General features: G+C 34.5%; 1 protein-coding gene and 2 long non-coding RNA genes across 9 annotated transcripts in view; 1 reads left to right on the forward strand and 2 right to left on the reverse strand.

Moving 5' to 3' along the window:
• The window catches only part of LOC139966463 (uncharacterized), a 31,879-nt gene extending 22,862 nt beyond the window's left edge, over window positions 1–9,017 (reverse strand). For 4 of the 5 annotated variants that reach the window (XR_011792673.1, XR_011792672.1, XM_071969483.1 and 1 more), the window contains exon 1: window positions 2,824–3,030. The gene's annotated coding sequence lies outside the window, so the exon portion shown is untranslated. Of the gene's footprint in view, window positions 1–2,823; window positions 3,031–8,879 lie in introns of those variants that run through there. The other variant, XM_071969484.1, reaches the window with a different exon arrangement.
• Window positions 9,018–13,437: 4,420 nt separating this feature from the next.
• Window positions 13,438–14,529, forward strand: LOC139966014 (uncharacterized). Its single transcript, XR_011792407.1, has 2 exons — window positions 13,438–14,318; window positions 14,371–14,529. It is a non-coding gene; the product is annotated as an uncharacterized lncRNA (long non-coding RNA).
• A 2,450-nt stretch (window positions 14,530–16,979) lies between these two features.
• Window positions 16,980–25,833, reverse strand: part of LOC139966465 (uncharacterized) — an 86,498-nt gene continuing 77,644 nt past the window's right edge. For 2 of the 3 annotated variants that reach the window (XR_011792678.1, XR_011792677.1), the window contains exons 3-5: window positions 18,368–25,403; window positions 17,825–18,114; window positions 16,980–17,673 (exon numbers count right to left, since the gene is read on the reverse strand). This is a non-coding gene — a long non-coding RNA (uncharacterized lncRNA). The remainder of the gene's footprint in view (window positions 17,674–17,824; window positions 18,115–18,367; window positions 25,404–25,833) is intronic. The other variant, XR_011792679.1, reaches the window with a different exon arrangement.

Below are 25,833 nucleotides of genomic sequence, written 5' to 3' on the forward strand. Positions count from 1 at the left end.
CATATTATTATAGGTACAAATCTCAGCAGCTGACATGACACATATAGTCGATGGTGATATTATCCTTGTGCGTGTACGTTAACCGAAATTGCGGTGTGTTGCAATATGCAGCGATTCTAATTGCTTTTCGGTGATACAGGTGATACAGCGTGCGTATATATATATATATATATATATATATATATATATATATATATATATATATATATATATATATATATATATATATATATATATATATATATATATTTATATATATATATATATATATATATATATATTTATATATATATATATGTGTGTGTAGGCCTGATGTGTATTAAGCCGACCGTGAGTAATAATCCAGCACCAAAGGCAATATGCAAGTGGTTGCCATGACGACTATTGCATTGCAACGTTAATGCTTATACTTAATTACTTTATTCCAAGTCTGAGTCATTGTGTTACAAGTTCGATTTCATTTTATTTTTATGCGGGTTGTTTCTTCTTAAATCCAAACGCTAAGAATGATATTCAATTACTGGCGATTTGTTTTTGGCACATATCTAGGTATAAAAAAAACACACACACACATCCGGACTTGGCACCGATCAGGGAGTTCCATAACAACTCCCTGGTTTTACCAGGGAGTTGTTATGGAACATAACAACTCCCTGCACTGATACAGGGACGTAGCCAGGGGGGAGCAGGGGGAGCGACCGCTCCCCCCTTTCAGTGTCGAAAATTTTTTTAAAAACTGTTGTTTTTTTAGCATGGTATTTTGTCAGTGCTCTTTTGAACTTGAAAACTCGTCAGCTCCGTTAACTCAATTATAATCGTAGTAACATTCACGCCTACTGATTCAACTACTTACTTAGTTTGGCAGATGCAATTAGCTAAATTTAGGCTATAGCCTATTACAAGCCTACAGTTGGCCACTGCGTAATAAAATACATATTTCCTACCTAACCGCACTCTATGGAATGTCACGAACCGTATGCACAACAACGTCGACAACGTTCGTTCTCATCCTTTCTATGATTCGTCCTAAGTTGTTGCACGAACAGCATGTTATGAAGCTAAGCTAGCAATCGTACGTGATACGCACTTCCTATAAATAATTATTACACTGCTAATACACTGCGATAACAATATTTGTTTTTAGGCCACTGCATATCTGGCTATATTCCAAAATATGAAAGTTTATATTGTCCATCAGTTAAGTTGGTCAAATGTATTAAAGTCCAGACATTGGACAATAAACAAGAATCATCCTACTTGAAAAATTGTAAAAGAGCACTATGTTTGTCTTTCTGATATATTATGTAAAAGAACATGTAAAAGAATTCAAACAGGAAACAAAATCTGCTGATTATGATATCATATGATCAGGGGCGTAGCCAGTATGTAGCACCGTGGGCCCGGGCCTACACTTTTTTTGGCCAAGTTATCTTTTTTGTAAAACACCCATATTTCAAATCCATAAGCTTGCTGGACGAGTTTAAGAGTCTAGACAGGAATAACTATTGAAATGAACGTAGCAAGAATATGGCTTAATTAGGTGACCTAGTCTTCTAATTTAGGCTGTCATTTCTATCGCATGCCGTTTCATTCAACACTCTACCCGCCGAAAAAGACTATAGGATCATCTTGTCAGTGTTGTAACATCTAGTTAAGAACCTGTTTACGCAGATAATATTTCAGTTGAGAAAACAGTTGAGAAATTTGAATCAGATGGCAATCGTCGGATAGCTCTCGCCTTCTCTTATTAGGCTAACTTAAACATTTACAGTTGTATCAAAGACAATTACTGGCTATAGTTGTATCTAAGACATTTCTGGCCTATCTATATATGTAACTACAAGTATCAGCAGTTGGAAAGTAAGACTACTCTGTACATGTACCTTGCTAATTTTAAATACATTATGTATTATTGAATTATGTACTATCTTAACTCGTTTGTTTTTTTGGTTGAAAAGTGATATTGAATGAGGTGTCTCAAGTTAGCAAGAGGCCATGGAACCAGCATGAACACTCGGGAAGGGCCGTTTCCGGCCATCTGGGGGGTTTGTAAAACCAAAAAGTTTCTTGTACGCTCCGCGCCAGCAATGGTGGCCCTCCGCTCAGATAGTCGTGCCTAAATTTTGGAAAATCGATATCAATCGCAAAAAGTGCTCCCCCCTTTCAAATTCCTGGCTACGTCGCTGCACTGATAGCGTAGCGAATGGAAGGGCGTTTTTACATTTAAGTTATAATTTCAAAAGTGATAGGTATACCCGCTACATGTCGGCCTACATGCAAACGTAAACATACTCTGCCCCCCCCCCCCTCCTCACACAAACACACACCCCTGCAACTTTCCAGGACCGAATATATCTACCATATTTTTTGACTGAGAAATACCATTAGATACAGGAAATTTCAAAACAAATAACTTACTATAGAATCCCCCCCCCCCCCCCATTCCGTCCCATCCACCTGCAAGCAACTTCCCTATCCGCACGACAACACACACCCACCCACATACACACAATATAGTTTATGTAGGTATATGTCATCCAAGTTAACAACACTGTCATGTTTGTGTTTCCAAACAAATCTGGTCCGTTACCAGCCTTGCCCCCCCCCCCCCCACAGCTCCCCCTCCCTCCCATCCTCCTCCGAAATCCAGTGACCTCAGCCGTGACGTTGAGCCCGAATATATTTCGTATGTTGGTTTCTGTATGACTGATCGTTACAGTACAGCATTAAGTCATATTTCCGATATTTGTACGAGCACAATGATAGATAAATATCGTATGGCAGCCATAATGCATGAACGATACTAAGACAGCAGATACGTACCTGTATATACACTTAATCTACTGCTCGTAAGTTATGCTCCCTCTCGCATGATCCTATCCAATAATACGGCCATAGACAACCATTTACATCGGCAGGAAAGTAAATAATTCAAGCAGAATGGAAGAATAAAGCTCCTTGTTTCATTCCCTGCAATGTGTTCGCAAATAATCCAATACACTTCATGCATGCGCCTATGTAGCTAGTAACGTGTAGGTATTTGTAAATAACGTATACACTATACATACTTTGAACTTTACCCGTGGAATATGTACGGATACCTTTAAAGTACTGCATCATGTATTTGCAAACCAGCCTGATTCAATTAACCGTATGCTGCTTTACTTCCTGCAAATTTAATTGAACGGAAAATCCCCACAGGGTTCTCCTAAAAAGTCGCAAATTAGATTTTCATGTGGTAATTTTAAAGAATCTTAAAATTTGTGGTTTTTTTAAGAGAAGAAAAAAGGAGGAGAGGGGGGGCTTGTTTCAGCTCCACGGTATCTTGTAACGTAATATGAAGAGGTTAATTTGAACTGGTCAATTTGTACTCCCGAGTAAACTTCTGTTGAGGGGCTTCCTGCAGCGATCTGTAACCTTCAATCGTGTACAGATATCACAAAGTGTTCTGATACATATTATAAGGAAAATATCATATTAGAAATATTAACTGATACTTGCCAAAATTCATAACATTTTATTTTTATATAAAATACATTTTCATCACGGTCATCGTATTGATCATGCAAACAAAATCACGAGTGTCAACAACTTCAAAATACTACAGGGTGTCAAGTGACAAACCAGTACCCTAACGGGAAAAGTCCCCATCAGAGTACAATACTGTGATCTACCATTAGTTCCTCTGGATAAAACTACCTCCCCTGCCCCCCACCCACCCCTCTCTCCTCACCGGTACTGAATGAGAAATACTTTCATATATAAATAATAAGAAATAATTGAAATAATAACATCAAATAAATCGTTATGTTAAGCTACAAGCACCGAGCGATTCACATTCCCAGAGCAAATAAATGCCAAATTATTATTACAACCAACTTCGGGAATGTTAGTTCAAGGCAAATACTAGTCTTGGCCAAGTCGTTTGTTGTAATACTCTTTTTTTCTCGCGTGCAACTGTACATGACTCAGAGTCCGTTTCTGCCTACCGCGAATGTGCTTGCCCACTGCATTTTACATACCCGTATGGCAAGCCGTTTTACTTTTTATTCGATATTTGATGATATCATCAAATATTTGGTGATATCAGCAAATAATTGTTGATATCATCAAATCATTTGATGATATCAACAATTCCAACATATCACTTATTCATTTGCTGATATCAACAAATCAATTGGTGATATCAGTAATTGATTTAATGATATCAGCAAATGAACCGTACATATCACTAATGCATGCTTTTGTTGATATCACCAATTCATTTGTTGATATCACCAATTCATTTGATGATATCACCAATTCATTTGCTGATATCAGTAATTCAACCGTGACGATGATATCAGTAATTCAACCGTGACAGCCCGTCTGTCAGTGTACTAAGCAGTACATGCAAATGACAGTGACGAGACAACAGGGTACGGGTAGCGTTACTTTCACCTTGGCGATTGCGGTAAACTTGATGAAGCACAGATCGTTATTGACAGAAGTTCTCGGATTTTGGGGGAAGTAGAGAGGCTCTTAACTGGCAATGAGAATGCTTCTGAAGCGAAAGAACGTCTTCTCCAAAGCAAAGAGAAATTTAGAACGGATTAACGCGAGCATCGATGAGCACAGGTTCAATTCAATAGCAGCTGTGCACGATCAGCTCCTTTCCATCGCAGACGCACAGGCACAGCCAGACGGAACGTTGCAGCCATGAGCGGCGATCATGGGGGGGGGGACATATTTTAGGTGGGGGATATAGTATCTAATATCCCCCTCCCCAATATTTGGTGGCATAGTGTTTTTGTGTGGCTATAAATAGAAAATAATGCATGAGATTATTTATCCAAATCCTATTTGGCGGTGGCTAAAACTTCATCCAACACATGCGCTATGAGGTAAATGACTCTTCGTCGTCGTTTCTGTGACCTGTGACCGTATAGCATGTTGTCACTCATGATTATTATCATAATGTCTGTACATCTCTTGTGTATGAGTGTAAGTACGTACAATCATATATATGATCCACATCGATATGGGTTCACTGGGTCACTGGGTTTCCATTTGGCCTGTTTCCTACAAGATTTCTAACCGCAGGCACGTAGCCAAGTAGGGGGGGGGGGGGTGGGGCGAAGATATTTTTGTCTTTTTTAACGATATCGAAGTTTTATATTTATAATATTTGTACACAATAAATTAACTGTGTCTGAATTTTCGAAAATTCCCTGACCAACATTCTTCATCATACTTCCCTCTACTGACCGGTCTGTTAGGGGTTGAAGGTTTTTTTTCTATATTGGTTGACCATAGATGAAATTTTGTGCAACATTTATGGATATGTTTTGAAGTGAATTTATAATTCAAATTCTGAACAAATAATGGGCTTCAAACCTTGAAAAGTGGGGCTGACGGGTATTGTATAGGCCGTTACGTAGTATTACCTTCCAAAGCAATGATCCACAGGAGAAGCGATGAGGTCGAACATGATGTGTGCATGACTGGTGACAATCTTGAAAAAGGTTATGGATAGAAGAAAAAAACTATTGGGAAAACTTGATTCTCAGGCCAAAGTATACAACTTGTTGATCATTTTCAAGCCCGAGAAGTGCCATTTCCTGTGATCTGGGGGGCTATCAAAACCAGAAATTTTCTGTGGCGCTCCGCTTAGATAGTAATTCGATCGCGCCCCCGGGTTAGAAAATCCTGGATACACGCCTGTATTTATATATACACACACATATATATATATATATATATATATATATATATATATATATATATATATATATATATATATATATATACACACACAAAATAACGAAGTGCGCGAACAATTTTAATTTGGGGTGGGGGAATTGTTACGCGTCTGCACCCAAGTTAAAGTCCCCCCACCCCAATATTTGAAACAAATCTCCCGCCACTGGTTGCAGCCACCATCGGGGAGCCAGTCTAATGGACACAGTTCCCAGCCTGTTTCTGTCGCCGACCAGGGTATACTTTTTACATTTTGGTATTTCATATTGAACTACTTAACCACCCCGATATTATTTTTCATAGGTTTATAGGCCTGGCCTACTCGTTGCTTGCCCAACGTTTGTCGTCCCTGTCACGAGTGCATGAGTAGCCACGGTACCTCTCCCAGTGGCAGTAGTAGTACTGTGTAACTTAGTCCCCTTTCCCCTCCCGTTGATCGCTATAACCAAGGCTGAAATTAACCGCGCACCAGGCGCCTTTCTGTGCCCGCTACCAGTCAAACAGCGCCCTTAAGACCCAAAAAGAATGCCTGTTGATGGCGCTCGTTTCTAATTCCTTTTTGTAGACGTTGGTTCGATACGCTTGAATTACTGATATCAGCAAATGAATTGGTGATATCAGCAAATGAATTGTTGATATCAGCAATTCCAACATATCGCCAATTCAATTGCTGATATCAGCAAATCTTTTAATGATATCACCAAATCATTTCATGATATCAGCAATTCGGTTCCTCATATCACTAATTAATTAGTGATATGTCGGAATTGTTGATATCAGCAAATGATTTGCTGATATCATCAATTCAATTGCTGATATCACCAATTCATTTGCTGACATCAGCAAATATTTGTTGATATCAGCTATTATTTATTGATATCAGCAATTATTTGGTGATATCACCAAATGAATTGGTGATATCAGCAAATGAATTGCTGATATCAGCAAATGAATTGCTGATATCAACAATTATTTGCTGATATCAGCAAATAATTGTTGATATCAGCAATTATTTGATGATATCATCAAATGATTTGATGATATCAACAATTATTTGCTGATATCACCAAATATTTGATGATATCATCAAATATCGAATAAAAAGTAAAACGGCTTGCCATATACCCGAGGATCTGTTCGATGCGAACCTAGTATCAATCGAAAGCACATTACCGCGGGCGTTCTCTTGGCAATACAGCAAATAGATACGGGAAAATAGCTTCGTGAAAATGAGAGATACACTACTAGGCTGTTTCCTACTAGGGTCTTAACCATAGGCGTATGAGGCGGGGGCGTGGGGCTACAGCCTCCCCCCCCCCCCGCCCAAAAATGTTTGTGAAAATTGGGGCAATATGCTGAGAATTTTTGGGGCACCTACTGAAAGAAAAATAATTTGCAATATGTGTTTCAATGGTTAAACTGATATTATTATTATTATCATTATTATTGTAACGACTTCCCCAATAATTATAACCAATATGGAAGGGTAATGACACGATAATGATTGTATGTTATTGGCATGTGATATAATAACCGATAAATGCCTATATGATATGCACATTAAGATGTTGAAAGCGCGGGGAAAGCGAGGGGAGCGCGAAAAATTGTGGTTATATTTTTCGGGCAAGTCGTTACAGCCCCCCTCCCCCCCCCCAATCAAATTAGGCTCCTACGCCTATGGTCTTAACACGACTAGGCAAACGCGCATGTTAGGGCGCAAACGAAGACGAGACTCTGCCATGTATGTTAAACAATTATAGAAGAAACGGAATCTGTTTGTTTATGATATTTATTTATTTTGGTTCTATGCAAGTCTCATCATAGTTATAGTTTTTTGTGATGCGGTATCCCGTAATTATGTGTTATCTGGTTTTATTGGCGTTCCATAGCAAATAAGTTCATTTCAAAGATGAATTTATTTTAGAAAGAAAAAACTTAATTCTTTGCAGACGACAACATCATTTTGAAAAACGTTTATAGGAAAACAGTAGCAATGACTTTAGTTTTAGACAACAACAGAGTCGATCCTTTTTGGCGTTTCCATAGAAATACTGGCTGCTTGTTCTATACATTTCTAATTATAGATATTAATATGTTACAATTAAATTTTCAATGATAAGTCGAGTCGATAATATCGGAATAAATCATGTTTGAAAGGATCTTGCTTTGCAAAACCAAACGATTTGATGATTTCAGAAAATTGTGTGATCAATGATAATGATATAAATAACATAAGAAGAAATTTCGAGAGGAGTTTTAGTAAGCTTCTATCTCAAAAATGCTTGTCTAAGACGTTTTAGAACCAAAGTGTCGATGTAGGGTGGTCGGGTGAGGGTGGGTGGGAGTAAGTGGTGAGGTTATACTACGTACATGACCGTTTAAGGGTAGCTGTTTAAGATTATATCCGTTTCGTATAGAAACGATAACTCGGTTTCAAACTGATGTTAGTCAAATATGTAGTCAGCGTAGTACAGGCTGTATACCAGCAATGAACGCCCATCGACGTTTGAGGGTACAGATATTCTGTCAAATATGGGTAGTATAGTAAAGCGGCCTATATAGCAAACAACACTCTGCCTCCGGGGTTAGCACAGTAAAATAATGTATGCCTCTATATACATATATTATCCATAACAGTATACGTGCGGTATACCCTATAGAGTTCTGTACCGTCTGAAGGAGCACTATATAATACTTGATAATGAAAGTGTGAGAACGTCCTGTGACTCATGGTTCTCAGATTGTTCAGGGAGTATGTACAGTTATACTCAGGAAGCTCATGGGCATTCCCCTGTCAGTCTGCACTATAACCATATACACCCTGTTGGGACAATTCGGTAACGGTAGTTAACACGACAAACGGTATGCAAAAGCCATGCAGAATAGTTAGTAGCTGGTCTAGCGTATATAGTAATGACGTTACTCGTATTAATGTTGCATTGTATGATCTTGGCTAGCCATGATATTTATCACTGTGTAGGAAATACCATTAACGTTTAACTTTACTCCAGTTCATTTGTCCGGTCCAATATTTAAATAAATATCGTATGGCAGCCATAATGCATGAACGATACTTAGACAGCAGATATACGTATACCTTCATATATACACTTAACCTACTGCTCATAAGTTATACTCACTCTCACATGATCCTACCCAAGAATACGGCCAAAGACAACCATTTAAATCGGCAGGAAAGTAAATAATTCAAGCAGAATGGAAGAATACAGCTCCGTGTTGCATTCTCTGCTAATGTGTTCGCAAATAATAGAAAGGATTCAAAATTTATGCAACTGTACTGCTAATCGTTATTGATACGACTCATACGACAGCATATGTTTAGAAAACAAGTATATCCTACCCTTGTTGAACTGAAATCTTCTCGAAGTCAGGTAAGCCCCTTCTTTGCTGATGTTTTATAAATCTTTTTAAAGTTTCGCACGTTAGCTTTCGTCGTCGTATGAGTTTCTGCAGGATCCGCGGCGTTAATTGAATGACCTGGTACGGGTATTATTGTACAGTTGTGCGGCCATATGGCAAGCCGTTTTAACATTTACCTCTCTATTCTACTTAAGTAGAATTAATTCCACTTAAGTAGAATACAATTAAGCTTAAGTAAAATGAATTGCACTTAAGTAGAATTGCATTTTACTTAAGTTTAATTGTATTCCACTTAAGTAAAATTACCACTTTCTTTTAAGCTTAAGTTAAATTCAATTTCACTTAAGCTTAAATGTATTCTACTTAAGTAAAATACAATTCTACTTAAGTAAAATTTAATTTAGCTTAAGTAAAAGTGTCATTCTTTTTCACTTAAGCTAAATTGCATTTTACTTAAGTAAAATTGTATTTTACTTAAGTAGAATACAATTAAGCTTAAGTGAAATTGAATTTAACTTAAGCTAAATTGTATTCTACTTAAGTAGAATTGTATTTTACTTAAGTATAATACAATTGCATTTTACTTAAGTAAAATTCAATTCTACTTAAGTAAAATACAATTTAGCTTAAGTGGAATTGAAGGATATGGCAAGCCGTTATAACATTTTCCTCGTGCGGAGAAGTGGTTGGTCTGGGGGCAATGTTTACATGCATGGTATGGAACGCGAAAAGGGCAAACTTATTTCGTTGCTGAGTTTAACATAAGTTAGACAACGACGTAAGTTTAGACAACGGAATTTTAGACATCAACGTGAGTTTGAGCAACAGCATGGTAAAACAGCAGCAACAATTTTAGTTTAGGCACGTTCCATAGCATGGTACCATGCCTTGTGATACTTCTACTACTAGTACCACTGATTAATGGTATGTCGTGTTGTAGTCGTTACCTTGCCCTCAAAAGTGCTTTTCCAACTGCATCAGCAACAGTTTGCAACGATTTATTGGCTGGCTGCATTTACCAATGTCTAACGTTCAGACTCAGTGATAAACATAGCTTTGCTTCATTTGCTAAGTATGGTGTTATGTTCGTATATACACAACGAAAGCTGGATAAGTATCGCAGAATGGGGGAATGGCCGCAAATGGTTACGTAACTAGTACGTCTTGAACGTAACTCTATAGGTCTCGCATCACAATTAATTGTTCTATTGACTTACACACTAAACTCATCACTTTCAAGACCTGCCAAAACATAGATAGAAGTTTTCATCTGGTATATCCTACCCACCACATGATAGCTGTGTTTTTGGCCTATCATGGCACTTGCAAACTTTCATATCATGACCGTTTAGATTATGAGCTAGAAGAGGAGCAAGTTTATCACACTGAACCCTTCCATATGCTCGTTCGGAGTAATATCAACATTTAACCAAAGATTTTTTAAAATGGTTTATATCACCTTCGATCCTCCCTATTTTCACACCATCTGTACTTAAAATTATGCTCTTTCACATAAAGGCAGAAAAAACTATGACAGTAAATGATAACATGCTTAAGGAAGCTTTACGTTAGGTACTTTTACCTCTTTTCTGACAATGGTAAACCTATTGAGCGGATGAACACGTGGTGAGGCACCTAAAATAGTATACAGAGTCGGACTTCGCGGCAAGTACAGTAACGCAATGAGTAGCATATACTGATTGACCAATCACATTTTACTTAAGCTAAATTGCATTTTACTTAAGTGAAATAGATTGACCAATCACATTTCACTTAAGCGTAATTCTATTTCACTTAAGTAAAATGCAATTTAGCTTAAGTGAAATTGAAAAGCCATTTTGCATAAGTAGAATAGCATTTTACTTAAGTAGAATTGAATTTTACTTAAGCAGAATTGCATTCTACTTAAGTAGAATTGAATTTTACTTAAGCAGAATTGTATTTTACTTAAGTAGAATTGTATTTTACTTAAGTAAAATACGATGTAGACAAAAACCGTTTGAACTTAAGCTAATATGAATTCCACTTAAGTGGAATACAATAAAGCTTAAGTAAAATGCAATTCTACTTAAGTGCAATTCATTTCACTTAAGCTTAATTGTATTCTACTTAAGTGGAATTAATTCTACTTAAGTAGAATAGAGAGGTAAATGTTAAAACGGCTTGCCATACGGCCACCATGCACCTTCTGTGCCTGAGCGTCACATATCTTGTCACTGCTCGTTCTGCTCGAACGAATGCTTTGATGCACGACTTTGGCGTACCGTTGTGTTAACTACCGTTACCAAATTGTTCCACCTGTGTGCCATATTGCATGCTGTATAGGGAACCGAAGTATACATACGGCCTCGGAAATTCCTGGCATTATAGTTTGTTAACCATTACAAACCTCAGTCACCTATATCATTGTTCCGGATTACATGGTTCTTACCGTTCTTTATTAACGTTGTATCGACAATAAACACTCAAAGATAACTTCAATGACACGATATTGATCGTTTCTGTACATAGGTCAAAGTATAACTAGCACACATTTGTTAACTTAATCTATTTATACAGCGGTACATAATAACAGGGAAACCATATACGAGATATAGGACGAGAATAAAGATGACATGATTTAACTTACATGTCATCATCATGTATAGAAATTCGTTCATATACCGTGCAGTAATGTTTATACAATTTGAACCTTTATTATAGTTTAAGTAATGACTGTTTCGTCATTTTATGTTTAAACCATTTAACAATCTTATTTCTTTCACTTACCATTTACCATATCATTTGTTTAATCTTAACAAGGATTTGATGTAAGCCTATTTATAAATATTTTATATTTAAACTGGTTTAAAATAAATCGAATCCGTAAAATTGACTCAATGTATGGCAGTTTTTTAGACTATGCTCATCTGCATGAAGTTTGACTCATATATGAATATTATATATATGCATATGCATATTATTTCAGTCCAGTTGAAGAGGAGGGTTCAAGTTAGACAAGTACATGTCTATGAGGTTAACCAAATGTTCTGAGGGTTAGCAGCAGGAAATGCTTGCTGAAGTTTGAACATGACTGCAGCCATTACTTGACTTTTTGTTTAGCATATAGGCTATTTCACCTTTAAGGGTATACTAAATAATATATATATGCCTCATCCCCTCCCCCACCCCGGGTCTATACAATTGTCATTCTGTGTTTCTGAAAACCGTTTATATTAACTCAAGCCTCTATTCCGTGCAGACTTAGTCACATTACAAGTACTTCACTCTTGTTTGTCGTTTAGAAGGAAGCACTAAAAGCCAGTGAAACGAAAGGGAAATTAGTCATCATTATATGGGATTATATTACGCAAAGACGTTATTTTAATGTCGTTGAATTCCACGGTCGTTGGCGTGCGATGTCGTTGGCGTTTCTATTTTACAGGATAACTTAAGGTGGAGCAAAAGTTGAGTACTATAGTATTCTCTATAGTAATACTAGTAATAATCAACTTGTATGATATATGTTACATCTTTGGAAATGTAAGTTCTTTAAGGCTAAAAAGGCGTCGGTTCCTCCGTGTGGGCTTCATTATTGATGTTAGTCTATTAGTTTTACAATTTCTAAAAATCAGCCACGTGATAGAAACAACAACGCCCTTTGTGTGACATTGTTAATCTTTTATAAGAAATGTCCCAATCCGGTGTCAATATGATGCTCTGGTTTGATTCTAGTATCGGCATGCATCCTTTGAAAGTGGACTCGATTAAGTTACCAAAACTGGTTTTTATTCCTCGAGATTATAAATATATGTTGCATCCGCGATACAAGGCAATATGTTTCGTCGATTTACGTGCTAAAGATTATTTCCATGGATTGGGTTAACTTCTCAAATGGTGACTATATAGTTATTGACCCTTACCAAACTAAGTAAATACAACAACAGAAATATGACTGGGAAATTATATTTTCATTTCGAAAGATATAAACCTATCCATACACATCGCCGTAAAACGAACTGCAGCCATGAAGCTCAACAACACATGTCACACACACACGCACCCACACAGCGCACCGCTATTCAATAACCACATGGAGGAAATATCGTGTGTGTCTGAATATATTCTCTATACCTACACTAAGTACTATATCTATTACAATATGCATTTCCTGAAATAAAAGAGCGAATAAAAGAATAAAGGAATAAAAGAGCGAAGGATTATATTGTAAAGTAAATTTAGATCTTAGTATACTAAGAAAACGAGATACAATTATTACCTATACCACACAGACAAGAGGTAATCTGTTTATAATTGCCTGGGAAAACCATTGAGGTGTTCATGATTTTAACACACACAAATTATTTCGGTAATCGTGCAAACTTTAACATAACGAAAGTAAACTTCGTTATACATAACAAAGTATCAAATACTTTGATAAACTAACTTTGTACAAATTTAAAAGATTGCAATACAAAATGTGGTGAAAATCATGAAAACCCCTGGACAAAAAAACCCAATCTTTACCCCATTTAGATTTATGTGCGGACAACATGGCCACTAGGCTATGGACACTGATTAAATATCCAGAGGTTCGAAACCGGTACAGAGATCGGAATTCAACCGTAGGCATTTGTCACCAGAAATAAACGACAAAGGCAATTTTTTCTCCGTTTCATTTATTCACGATTATTAAACATGTATGTGGTACATCGATTATATTTAGAGTTCTGATAACAACATAGATATGTCATCTGGATGATACAATGGAATTATTAACATAATGTGAAAATTGATTCTGAATTGAGTATTTCTTCTTCTCCACTTATACCGAAATATATGTAAACATATCCAGAAAAACATAGATGATAAGCAGAGGTTAAGTCAAGAGTCGCAAAGTTCATTGATTGAATGAGAAAAACAAGTCTTTAATGCCATGTATTTTCTACGAGCAGAGCTAGTAGAGTTTCGCTTCGAGGCAATGTGCTTCTCAACGTTAAGAATGAATTTCATTTTATAGAAGAAATTGTAGCAGTTTTGTTTACAATTGATGATAAAGATCGGAATTCAACTGTAGGCATTTATCACCAGAAATAAACGACAAAGGCAAATAAATAAATATATATATATATAAAATTGTAGAGATATTTCATCAATAATCCTATATACAATTGTATATACTAGCCACACACACAAATAAGGTTTATAAAGAAAATAAAGTAATAATGTAAATAGAGAAAATAAAGTAATAATGTAAATAGAGTAAAATAGGTAATAATGTAAATATAGTAAATAAAGTAATGATGTAAATAGAGTAAATAGAATATGGTATAAGTAAATAAAGTAAATAAAATTAAAAGTAAATAAAATATACATATATCAAAAGTAATAATGTAAATAAAGTAACAATGCAAATAAAGTAAATGAAGGCACATTTGTCACCTGTATCGACCAATGCGAATTCTGTTTTGGTGACAAATATTGCCTTACTCTACAAGGATCTCTATAAAGATCTCTATTAAGTAAATAATGTAAATAGAGTGAATAAAGTAATAACGTTAAGAGAGTAAATAAAGTAATAATGTAAACAAAGTAAATAAAGTTATGATGTAAATAAAGTAATGATGTAAATAGAGTGAATAGAGTATGGTATAAGTAAATAAAGTAAATAAAATATAAAGTAAATAAAATATAAAAATATAAAAAGTAATAATGTAAATAAGGTAACAATGTAAATAAAGGAAATGTAGGCATTTGTCACCAGTATCCAACGATGCAAATTCTGTTTTGGTGACAAATATTTGCTTACTCTATAAAGATCTCTATAACGTAAATAAAGTAAATGTAGTAAATAAAGTAAAGTAAATAAAGAAAGTAAATAAAGCTAATAAGGTAAATAAAGTAACTAAAGTAAATAAAGAAGATAAAGAAAGTAAAGTAAATAAGGTAAATAAAGTAAATAAAGTAACTGAAGTCAATAAAGTCAATGAAGTAAAATGAAGTAAAAATATGTAAAATGAAGTAAAATAATAAAAAAATAAAGAAAGTAAAGAAAATAAAGAAAAAATGAAAATAAAGAAAATAAAGTATGTAATGTACATAACTTTTTATGATGTTAATATAGTAAATATAGTAAATAAAGTAATAAAAGTAAAGTAAATTAAGTAAATAAAGTATATTAAGTATATATAGTACATATAGTATATATAGTAAATATAGTATATATAGTATATAAATAGTAAGTATATATAGTAATAAAGTATATATAATAAAGTAAATAAAGTCAAGAAAGTAAAATGAAGTCAATGAAGTAAAATGAAGTAAAATGAAAGAAAATAAAGAAAATAAAGTAAATAAAGTAAATAAAGTAAATAAAGTAAATAAAGTAAATAAAGTAAATAAAGAAAATAAAGAAAATAAAGTAAATAAAGTAAGTAAAGTAAGTAAAGTATGTAAAATGAAAAGTGAATAGAGTAAATAAAGTAATTGTAGGCACATTTGTCACCAGTATCGAATAATGCGATTTCTGTTGGTGATAAATATTGCCTTACTCTATCGAGATCTGTATTGAGAAGCCGGATCTCGAAAGAGAAACTTCGAAAAGACTCTGTTATATGAAATTGAACGACAAAGGCTAATAAATATACATATACTTAAAATTTTAGAGATAGTTCATTAATAATTCTATAAACAATTGTATATACAAGCAACACACACGCACGCACACACATACATATACATAGATAGAATTCTATGTAATTGTACATACAAACCACACAAATACACGCACACGCATACATATATATATATAAATAAGTAATTAAAGGAAATAGAGTAAATAGAGTAAATAAAGTAAATAGAGTAAATAAAGTAAATAAAGTAAAATGAAGTAAAATGAAGTTAAATAAAAGAAAATAAAGAAAAGAAAGTAAATAAAGTAAATAAATTTAATAAAATAGATAAAGTAAGTAAAGTAAATAAAGTGAATAGAGTAAATAAAGTAATTGTAGGCACATTTGTCACCAGTATCGAACAATGCGAATTCTGTTTTTGTGACAAATATTGCATTACTCTATCGAGATGGATCTCGAAAGAGAAACTTCAATAAGACTCTGTTATATGAAATTGAACGACAAAGGCTAATAAATATATACTTAAAATTTTATATACAAGCAACACACACACACGCACGCCAACACACACACACATATATAAATAGAATTCTGTATAATTGTACATACAAACCACACACACACACGCACACGCACACATTTATATATATATAATAAATAAATAAAGTAAATAGAGTAAATAGAGTAAATAAAGTCAATAAAGTCAATAAAGCAAAATGAAATAAAATAAAATAAAGAAAATAAAGAAATTAAAGGAAATAAAGAAAATAAAGTAACTAAAGTAAATAAAATAAATGAAGTAAATAAAATATATAAAGCAAATAAAGTAAAAAAGAGTCAACAAAGTCAATAAAGTAAAATGAAGTAAAATAAAGAAAATAAAGTAAAAAAAGTAAATAAAGTATGTAAAATGAAAAGTGAATAAAGTAATTGTAGGCACATTTGTCACCAGTATCGAACAATGCAAATTCTGTTTTGGTGACAAATATTGCATTACTATCGAGATGGATCTCGAAAGAGAAACTTCGAAAAGACTCTGTTATATGAAATTGAACGACAAAGGCTAATACATATATATATATATATATATATATATATATATATATATATATATTGTGGTTTGTACATACAAACCACACACACACACACAAATACATATATATATATGTATATATATATATAGATATATATATACATATATATTCATATATATACATATATATATATATATATAGAGTAAATAGAGTCAATAAAGTCAATAAAGTAAAATGAAATAAAATAAATAAAATAAAGGAAATAAAGAAAATAAAGAAAATAAAGAAAATAAAGTAAATAAAATAAATAATGTAAATAAAGTAAATAACGTAAATAAAGTAAATAAAGTAAATAAAGTAAGTAAAGTAAATAAAGTGAATAAAGTGAATAGAGTAAATAAAGTAATTGTAGGCACATTTGTCACCAGTATCGAACAATGCGAATTCTGTTTGTGGCAAATATTGCCTCTATCGACTCTATCGAGATCTGTATTGAGAAGCCGGATCTCGAAAGAGAAACTTCGAAAAGTTATAAAATTGAGCGACAAGAGATATCGATATTCCAGCTCTGCTTTCTCATTGATGTAGTAGTTACTCCTTGTAGTATAGTCTACACATCCTCACCCTACACAATTCACAGTGTTAGATTAACAATGGAAGGTCGATCAAACGTCTTCTAGGTGGTTTCAGGTATTTTCTTCCTGTTCATTATCATTGAGAAATTACGAATTCACAGTGGTGGATTAACGATGGAAGGTCGATCAAACATCTTCTAGGTGGTTGCAGGTAATTTCTTCCAGTTCATCTTCATTGAGATATTACGAATTCACAGTGGTGGATTAACGATAGAAGTTCGATCAAATATCTTGGAGGTGGTTGCAGGTATTTTCTTCCAGTTCATCTTCAGGCTGCCGAGAAACGAGAGAAATATTACTAAAAAATATTGAAGCAATCTTTGGATATGGGTTTCTCTCGTACATCTATGTTGAAGTATTTTTTAAAGTATTTTAGGACTATTAATCAATGCGTCATCTAGGAACAAATTTATCTGGTACTGACCTGGATGATCCACCAACTGTACGTTCCTAGAAATGGCTCCTGGAATCAATTTAGTTCTTGTACACCCGCTGATTTAATAACTTTATACTAAGGCGACTGGTTGATAGGACGGTAGATGGCAGAGTTCCTGGTGGCTGCTATCGGTCACTTCATCTGGCGGAGACTACAAGAGTTCAGTTCATCTGGCGGGGACTACAAGCTTTTCAGTTCATCTGGCGTTGGCTGGTGATTGGTGGCTGGTGCAGGTAATTCGTGGTTGGTGGATGGAGAAATCAACTTCGAACTTGGAACTAGATGAGAACAATCAATCATTTCTATTTAAAATAATGCATATATATGTTATGTAAACACGCATAAAAATTCGCACAATAATCTATAGTAAAATCAATTGCAATACAAACACACATAAGAAATAATTATTTTGCTCATGGCAATAGGCTAGTGGCTGGTGACTAGTGGTCGTTGGATGGTGCCATATTTTATTTTCCTTAAAGCACTCAACAAAATATATAGTAAATTATATGGCAATACAAAAACACATACTTTGTTACTCTTTTGCTCGTGCAAAAAGGCTGGTGACTTGTAGCTGGTGGTCGGTTGCAGCTGGAGCTTGATGATGGTGGTATTTGGTAGTTGGTGGCTGGAGCAGTCTGGAGAAAGGTGGCTGGTGGTGCTGGTGGTCAAGGAAGATAGAGCTTGTCGATAGTGGAAGGTGGTAGGTGGTTGGGTACGTCTGAAATATCTATAAAATAAAAACTAGAAACAAACAATCAGACATTTCTTTAAAAAATGATGCAATATTTGTTTAAACTCTTCAAATCAGCATAAAAATATATAGTTAAATCATTGCAATACAAACACAAGTACGGTATTACTCTTTTGCTCGTGGCAAAAGGCTGGAGGAAGGCAGCTGGTGGAAGGTAATATGTGGTTGGCGGTATAGGTGACTGGGTACGTCTGAAATATCTATAAAATATAAACTAGAAACAAACAATCAGGCATTTCTTTAAGAAATGATGCAATATTTTTTTTTAAACTCTTCAACGTAGCATTAAAATACATAGTAAAATCATTGCATTACAAACACACATTCGTTATTACTCTTTTGCTCGTGGCAAAAGGCAGGGGGAATGTAGCTGGTGGAAGGTGGATGGCGGTATTGGTGGTTGGGTACGTCTGAAACATCTATAAAATATAAACTAGAAACAAATAATCAGGCATTTCTTTAAAAAAAAATGATGCTATATTTTGTTATAAACTATTCAAATCAGCATAAAAATATATAGTTTAATCATCGCAATACAAACAAACATACGTTATTACTCTTTTGCTCGTGGCAAAAGGCTGGAGGAAGGCAGCTGGTGACTGGTGGAAGATGGATGGCGGTATTGGTGGTTGGGTTCGTCTGAAACATCTATAAAATATAAACTAGAAACAAACCATCAGACATTTCTTTACAAAATGATGCAATATTTGTTTAAACTCTTCAAATCAGCATAAAAATATATAGTTAAATCATTGCAATACAAACACAAGTACAGTATTACTCTTTTGCTCATGGCAAAAGGCTGGAGGAAGGCAGCTGGTAGAAGGTAGTATGTGGTTGGCGGTATTGGTGACTGGGTACGTCTGAAATATCTATAAAATATAAACTAGAAACAAACAATCAGGCATTTCTTTAAAAAATGATGCAATATTTTTTTTTAAACTCTTCAAATTAGCATAAAAATACATAGTAAAATCATTGCATTACAAACACACATTCGTTATTACTCTTTTGCTCGTGGCAAAAGGCAGGGGGAATGTAGCTGGTGGAAGGTGGATGGCGGTATTGGTGGTTGGGTACGTCTGAAACATCTATAAAATATAAACTAGAAACAAATAATCAGGCATTTCTTTAAAAAAAAATGATGCTATATTTTGTTATAAACTATTCAAATCAGCATAAAAATATATAGTTTAATCATCGCAATACAAACGAACATACGTTATTACTCCTTTGCTCGTGGCAAAAGGCTGTGGGAAGGTAGCTGGTGACTGGTGGAAGATGGATGGCGGTATTGGTGGTTGGGTACGTCTGAAACATCTATAAAATATAAACTAGAAACAAACAATCAGACATTTCTTTACAAAATGATGCAATATTTGTTTAAACTCTTCAAATCAGCATAAAAATATATAGTTTAATCATTGCAATACAAACACAAGTACGGTATTACTCTTTTGCTCGTGGCAAAAGGCTGGAGGAAGGCAGCTGGTGGAAGGAAGTATGTGGTTGGCGGTATAGGTGACTGGGTACGTCTGAAATATCTATAAAATATAAACTAGAAACAAACAATCAGACAATTCTTTACAAAATGATGCAATATTTGTTTAAACTATTCAAATCAGCATAAAAATATATAGTTTAATCATCGCAATACAAACGAACATACGTTATTACTCTTTTGCTCGTGGCAAAAGGCTGGTGGAAGGTAGCTGGTGACTGGTGGAAGATGGATGGAGGTATTGGTGGTTGGGTTCGTCTGAAACATCTGTAAAATATAAACTAGAAACAAATAATCAGGCATTTCTTTTAAAAAAAATGATGCAATATTTTGTTATAAACTATTCAAATCAGCATAAAAATATATAGTTAAATCATTGCAATACAAACACAAGTACGGTATTACTCTTTTGCTCGTGGCAAAAGGCTGGAGGAAGGCAGCTGGTGGAAGGTAGTATGTTGTTGGCGGTATAGGTGACTGGGTACGTCTGAAATATCTATAAAATATAAACTAGAAACAAACAATCAGGCATTTCTTTACAAAATGATGCAATATTTTTTTTAAACTCTTCAAATCAGCATAAAAATACATAGTAAATTCGTTGCAATACAAACACACATTCGTTATTACTCTTTTGCTCGTGGCAAAAGGCTGGGGGAATGTAACTGGTGGAAGGTAGTATGTGGTTGGCGGTATAGGTGACTGGGTACGTCTGAAATATCTATAAAATATAAACTAGAAACAAACAATCAGGCATTTCTTTAAAAAATGATGCAATATTTTTTTTTAAACTCTTCAAATTAGCATAAAAATACATAGTAAAATCATTGCATTACAAACACACATTCGTTATTACTCTTTTGCTCGTGGCAAAAGGCAGGGGGAATGTAGCTGGTGGAAGGTGGATGGCGGTATTGGTGGTTGGGTACGTCTGAAACATCTATAAAATATAAACTAGAAACAAATAATCAGGCATTTCTTTAAAAAAAAATGATGCTATATTTTGTTATAAACTATTCAAATCAGCATAAAAATATATAGTTTAATCATCGCAATACAAACGAACATACGTTATTACTCTTTTGCTCGTGGCAAAAGGCAGGGGGAAGGTATCTGGTGACTGGTGGAAGATGGATGGCGGTATTGGTGGTTGGGTACGTCTGAAACATCTATAAAATATAAACTAGAAACAAACAATCAGACATTTCTTTACAAACTGATGCAATATTTGTTTAAACTCTTCAAATCAGCATAAAAATATATAGTTTAATCATTGCAATACAAACACAAGTACGGTATTACTCTTTTGCTCGTGGCAAAAGGCTGGAGGAAGGCAGCTGGTGGAAGGAAGTATGTGGTTGGCGGTATAGGTGACTGGGTACGTCTGAAATATCTATAAAATATAAACTAGAAACAAACAATCAGACAATTCTTAACAAAATGATGCAATATTTGTTTAAACTATTCAAATCAGCATAAAAATATATAGTTTAATCATCGCAATACAAACGAACATACGTTAATACTCTTTTGCTCGTGGCAAAAGGCTGTGGGAAGGTAGCTGGTGACTGGTGGAAGATGGATGGCTGTATTGGTGGTTGGGTTCGTCTGAAACATCTATAAAATATAAACTAGAAACAAACAATCAGACATTTCTTTACAAAATGATGCAATATTTGTTTAAACTCTTCAAATCAGCATAAAAATATATAGTTAAATCATTGCAATACAAACACAAGTACGGTATTACTCTTTTGCTCGTGGCAAAAGGCTGGAGGAAGGCAGCTGGTGGAAGGTAGTATGTTGTTGGCGGTATAGGTGACTGGGTACGTCTGAAATATCTATACAATATAAACTAGAAACAAACAATCAGGCATTTCTTTACAAAATGATGCAATATTTTTTTTAAACTCTTCAAATCAGCATAAAAATACATAGTAAATTCATTGCATTACAAACACACATTCGTTATTACTCTTTTGCTCGTGGCAAAAGGCTGGGGGAATGTAGCTGGTGACTGGTGGAAGGTGGATGGCGGTATTGGTGGTTGGGTTCGTCTGAAACATCTGTAAAATATAAACTAGAAACAAATAATCAGGCATTTCTTTTAAAAAAAATGATGCAATATTTTGTTATAAACTATTCAAATCAGCATAAAAATATATAGTTAAATCATTGCAATACAAACACAAGTACGGTATTACTCTTTTGCTCGTGGCAAAAGGCTGGAGGAAGGCAGCTGGTGGAAGGTAGTATGTGGTTGGCGGTATAGGTGACTGGGTACGTCTGAAACATCTATAAAATATAAACTAGAAACAAACAATCAGGCATTTCTTTAAAAAATGATGCAATATTTTTTTTTGAACTCTTCAAATTAGCATAAAAATACATAGTAAAATCATTGCATTACAAACACACATTCGTTATTACTCTTTTGCTCGTGGCAAAAGGCAGGGGGAATGTAGCTGGTGGAAGGTGGATGGCGGTATTGGTGGTTGGGTACGTCTGAAACATCTATAAAATATAAACTAGAAACAAATAATCAGGCATTTCTTTAAAAAAGATGATGCTATATTTTGTTATAAACTATTCAAATCAGCATAAAAATATATAGTTTAATCATCGCAATACAAACGAACATACGTTAATACTCTTTTGCTCGTGGCAAAAGGCTGTGGGAAGGTAGCTGGTGACTGGTGGAAGATGGATGGCGGTATTGGTGGTTGGTTACGTCTGAAACATCTATAAAATATAAACTAGAAACAAACAATCAGACATTTCTTTACAAAATGATGCAATATTTGTTTAAACTCTTCAAATCAGCATAAAAATATATAGTTAAATCATTGCAATACAAACACAAGTACGGTATTACTCTTTTGCTCGTGGCAAAAGGCTGGAGGAAGGCAGCTGGTGGAAGGTAGTATGTGGTTGGCGGTATAGGTGACTGGGTACGTCTGAAATATCTATAAAATATAAACTAGAAACAAACAATCAGGCATTTCTTTACAAAATGATGCAATATTTTTTCTCCAAATCAGCATAAAAATACATAGTAAATTCGTTGCATTACAAACACACATTCGTTATTACTCTTTTGCTCGTGGCAAAAGGCTGGGGGAATGTAGCTGGTGATTGGTGGAAGGTGGATGGCGGTATTGGTGGTTGGGTACGTCTGAAACATCTGTAAAATAAAAACTAGAAACAAATAATCAGGCATTTCTTTAAAAAAAATGATGCAATATTTTGTTATAAACTATTCAAATCAGCATAAAAATATATAGTTTAATCATCGCAATACAAACAAACATACGTTATTACTCTTTTGCTCGTGGCAAAAGGCTGTGGGAAGGTAGCTGGTGACTGGTGGAAGGTGGATGGCGGTATTGGTGGTTGGGTACGTCTGAAACATCTATAAAATATAAACTAGAAACAAATAATCAGGCACTTCTTTAAAAAAATGATGCAATATTTTGTTATAAACTATTCAAATCAGCATAAAATCATATAGTTTAATCATCGCAATACAAACAAACATACGTTATTACTCTTTTGCTCGTGGCAAAAGGCTGTGGGAATGTAGCTGGTGACTGGTGGATGGCGGTATTGGTGGTTGGGTACGTCTGAAACATCTATAAAATATAAACTAGAAACAAACAATCAGACATTTCTTTACAAAATGATGCAATATTTGTTTAAACTCTTCAAATCAGCATAAAAATATATAGTTAAATCATTGCAATACAAACACAAGTACGGTATTACTCTTTTGCTCGTGGCAAAAGGCTGTGGGAAGGTAGCTGGTGACTGGTGGAAGGTGGATGGCGGTATTGGTGGTTGGGTACGTCTGAAACATCTATAAAATATAAACTAGAAACAAATAATCAGGCACTTCTTTAAAAAAATGATGCAATATTTTGTTATAAACTATTCAAATCAGCATAAAATCATATAGTTTAATCATCGCAATACAAACAAACATACGTTATTACTCTTTTGCTCGTGGCAAAAGGCTGTGGGAATGTAGCTGGTGACTGGTGGATGGCGGTATTGGTGGTTGGGTACGTCTGAAACATCTATAAAATATAAACTAGAAACAAACAATCAGACATTTCTTTACAAAATGATGCAATATTTGTTTAAACTCTTCAAATCAGCATAAAAATATATAGTTAAATCATTGCAATACAAACACAAGTACGGTATTACTCTTTTGCTCGTGGCAAAAGGCTGGAGGAAGGCAGCTGGTGGAAGGTAGTATGTGGTTGGCGGTATAGGTGACTGGGTACGTCTGAAATATCTATAAAATATAAACTAGAAACAAACAATCAGGCATTTCTTTACAAAATGATGCAATATTTTTTCTCCAAATCAGCATAAAAATACATAGTAAATTCGTTGCATTACAAACACACATTCGTTATTACTCTTTTGCTCGTGGCAAAAGGCTGGGGGAATGTAGCTGGTGATTGGTGGAAGGTGGATGGCGGTATTGGTGGTTGGGTACGTCTGAAACATCTGTAAAATAAAAACTAGAAACAAATAATCAGGCATTTCTTTAAAAAAAAATGATGCTATATTTTGTTATAAACTATTCAAATCAGCATAAAAATATATAGTTTAATCATCGCAATACAAACAAACATACGTTATTACTCTTTTGCTCGTGGCAAAAGGCTGTGGGAAGGTAGCTGGTGACTGGTGGAAGATGGATGGCGGTATTGGTGGTTGGGTACGTCTGAAACATCTATAAAATATAAACTAGAAACAAACAATCAGACATTTCTTTACAAAATGATGCAATATTTGTTTAAACTCTTCAAATCAGCATAAAAATATATAGTTAAATCATTGCAATACAAACACAAGTACGTTATCACTCTTTTGCTCGTGGCAAAAGGCTGGGGGAAGGTAGCTGGTGGAAAGTGGTATATGGTAATTGGTGGATGGATACGTCTGGAACATCTATAAAATATAAACTAGAGAGGAACAATCAGGCATTTCTTTAAAAAAAATGATGCAATATTTTTTTTTATACTCTTCAAATCAGCATAAAAATACATAGTTATACCATTGCAAAACAAACACACGTACGTTATTACTCTTTTGCTCGTGGCAAAAGGCTGGGGGATGATGGGAAACCTGTAGCACCTACAATATAGTGACAGAAATGAGCAATCAAGCTTTTCAAAATGATACCACTACTACACTGTTCTTTGTTGTTCTTCTGTTTATTTCATAACCTGGTTCCTAATGTTCTCCCGTCGATCTGTCGTCTTGGCCCTCGTCCGCATAACCGCATTGTCATCGTTCTAGAAGCAAAACAGTAGAATTGTACGTTAAGTTTCTCCTTAATTTTGTTTCGAGTATACCCTAAATTTAAATTGCAATAGTCGTAATAATGCTGGTTGCTAAAGTTAGGGAAATCCTTGTAGGTTTCCTGATGTCAGCAGACGTATCCAAGAAAGAAAGTCCCATAAAATAAGAAACGTTATAGAACGTACCGCCAAAAAACTTTTCTTACAAAATTACTAACAATTGTCACTTATTGCAACATTTGGAAACATAAAGACAACTTATGTTTACATCAGAAACTCATCATTTCCACAATTTGCAGCAAAAATTGATGATGTAAATTCAACATAGGCCTATTCAACAACATGTTTGATTACGCTTCCATCAGAATGCTATCAGTTCAACATTTTTCAGTAATTATCCAGTAAAGGATCTTAACATTTTGAC

Source organism: Apostichopus japonicus, chromosome 4, assembly GCF_037975245.1.
Source record: "Apostichopus japonicus isolate 1M-3 chromosome 4, ASM3797524v1, whole genome shotgun sequence".
NCBI classification, from domain to species: domain Eukaryota; kingdom Metazoa; phylum Echinodermata; class Holothuroidea; order Aspidochirotida; family Stichopodidae; genus Apostichopus; species Apostichopus japonicus.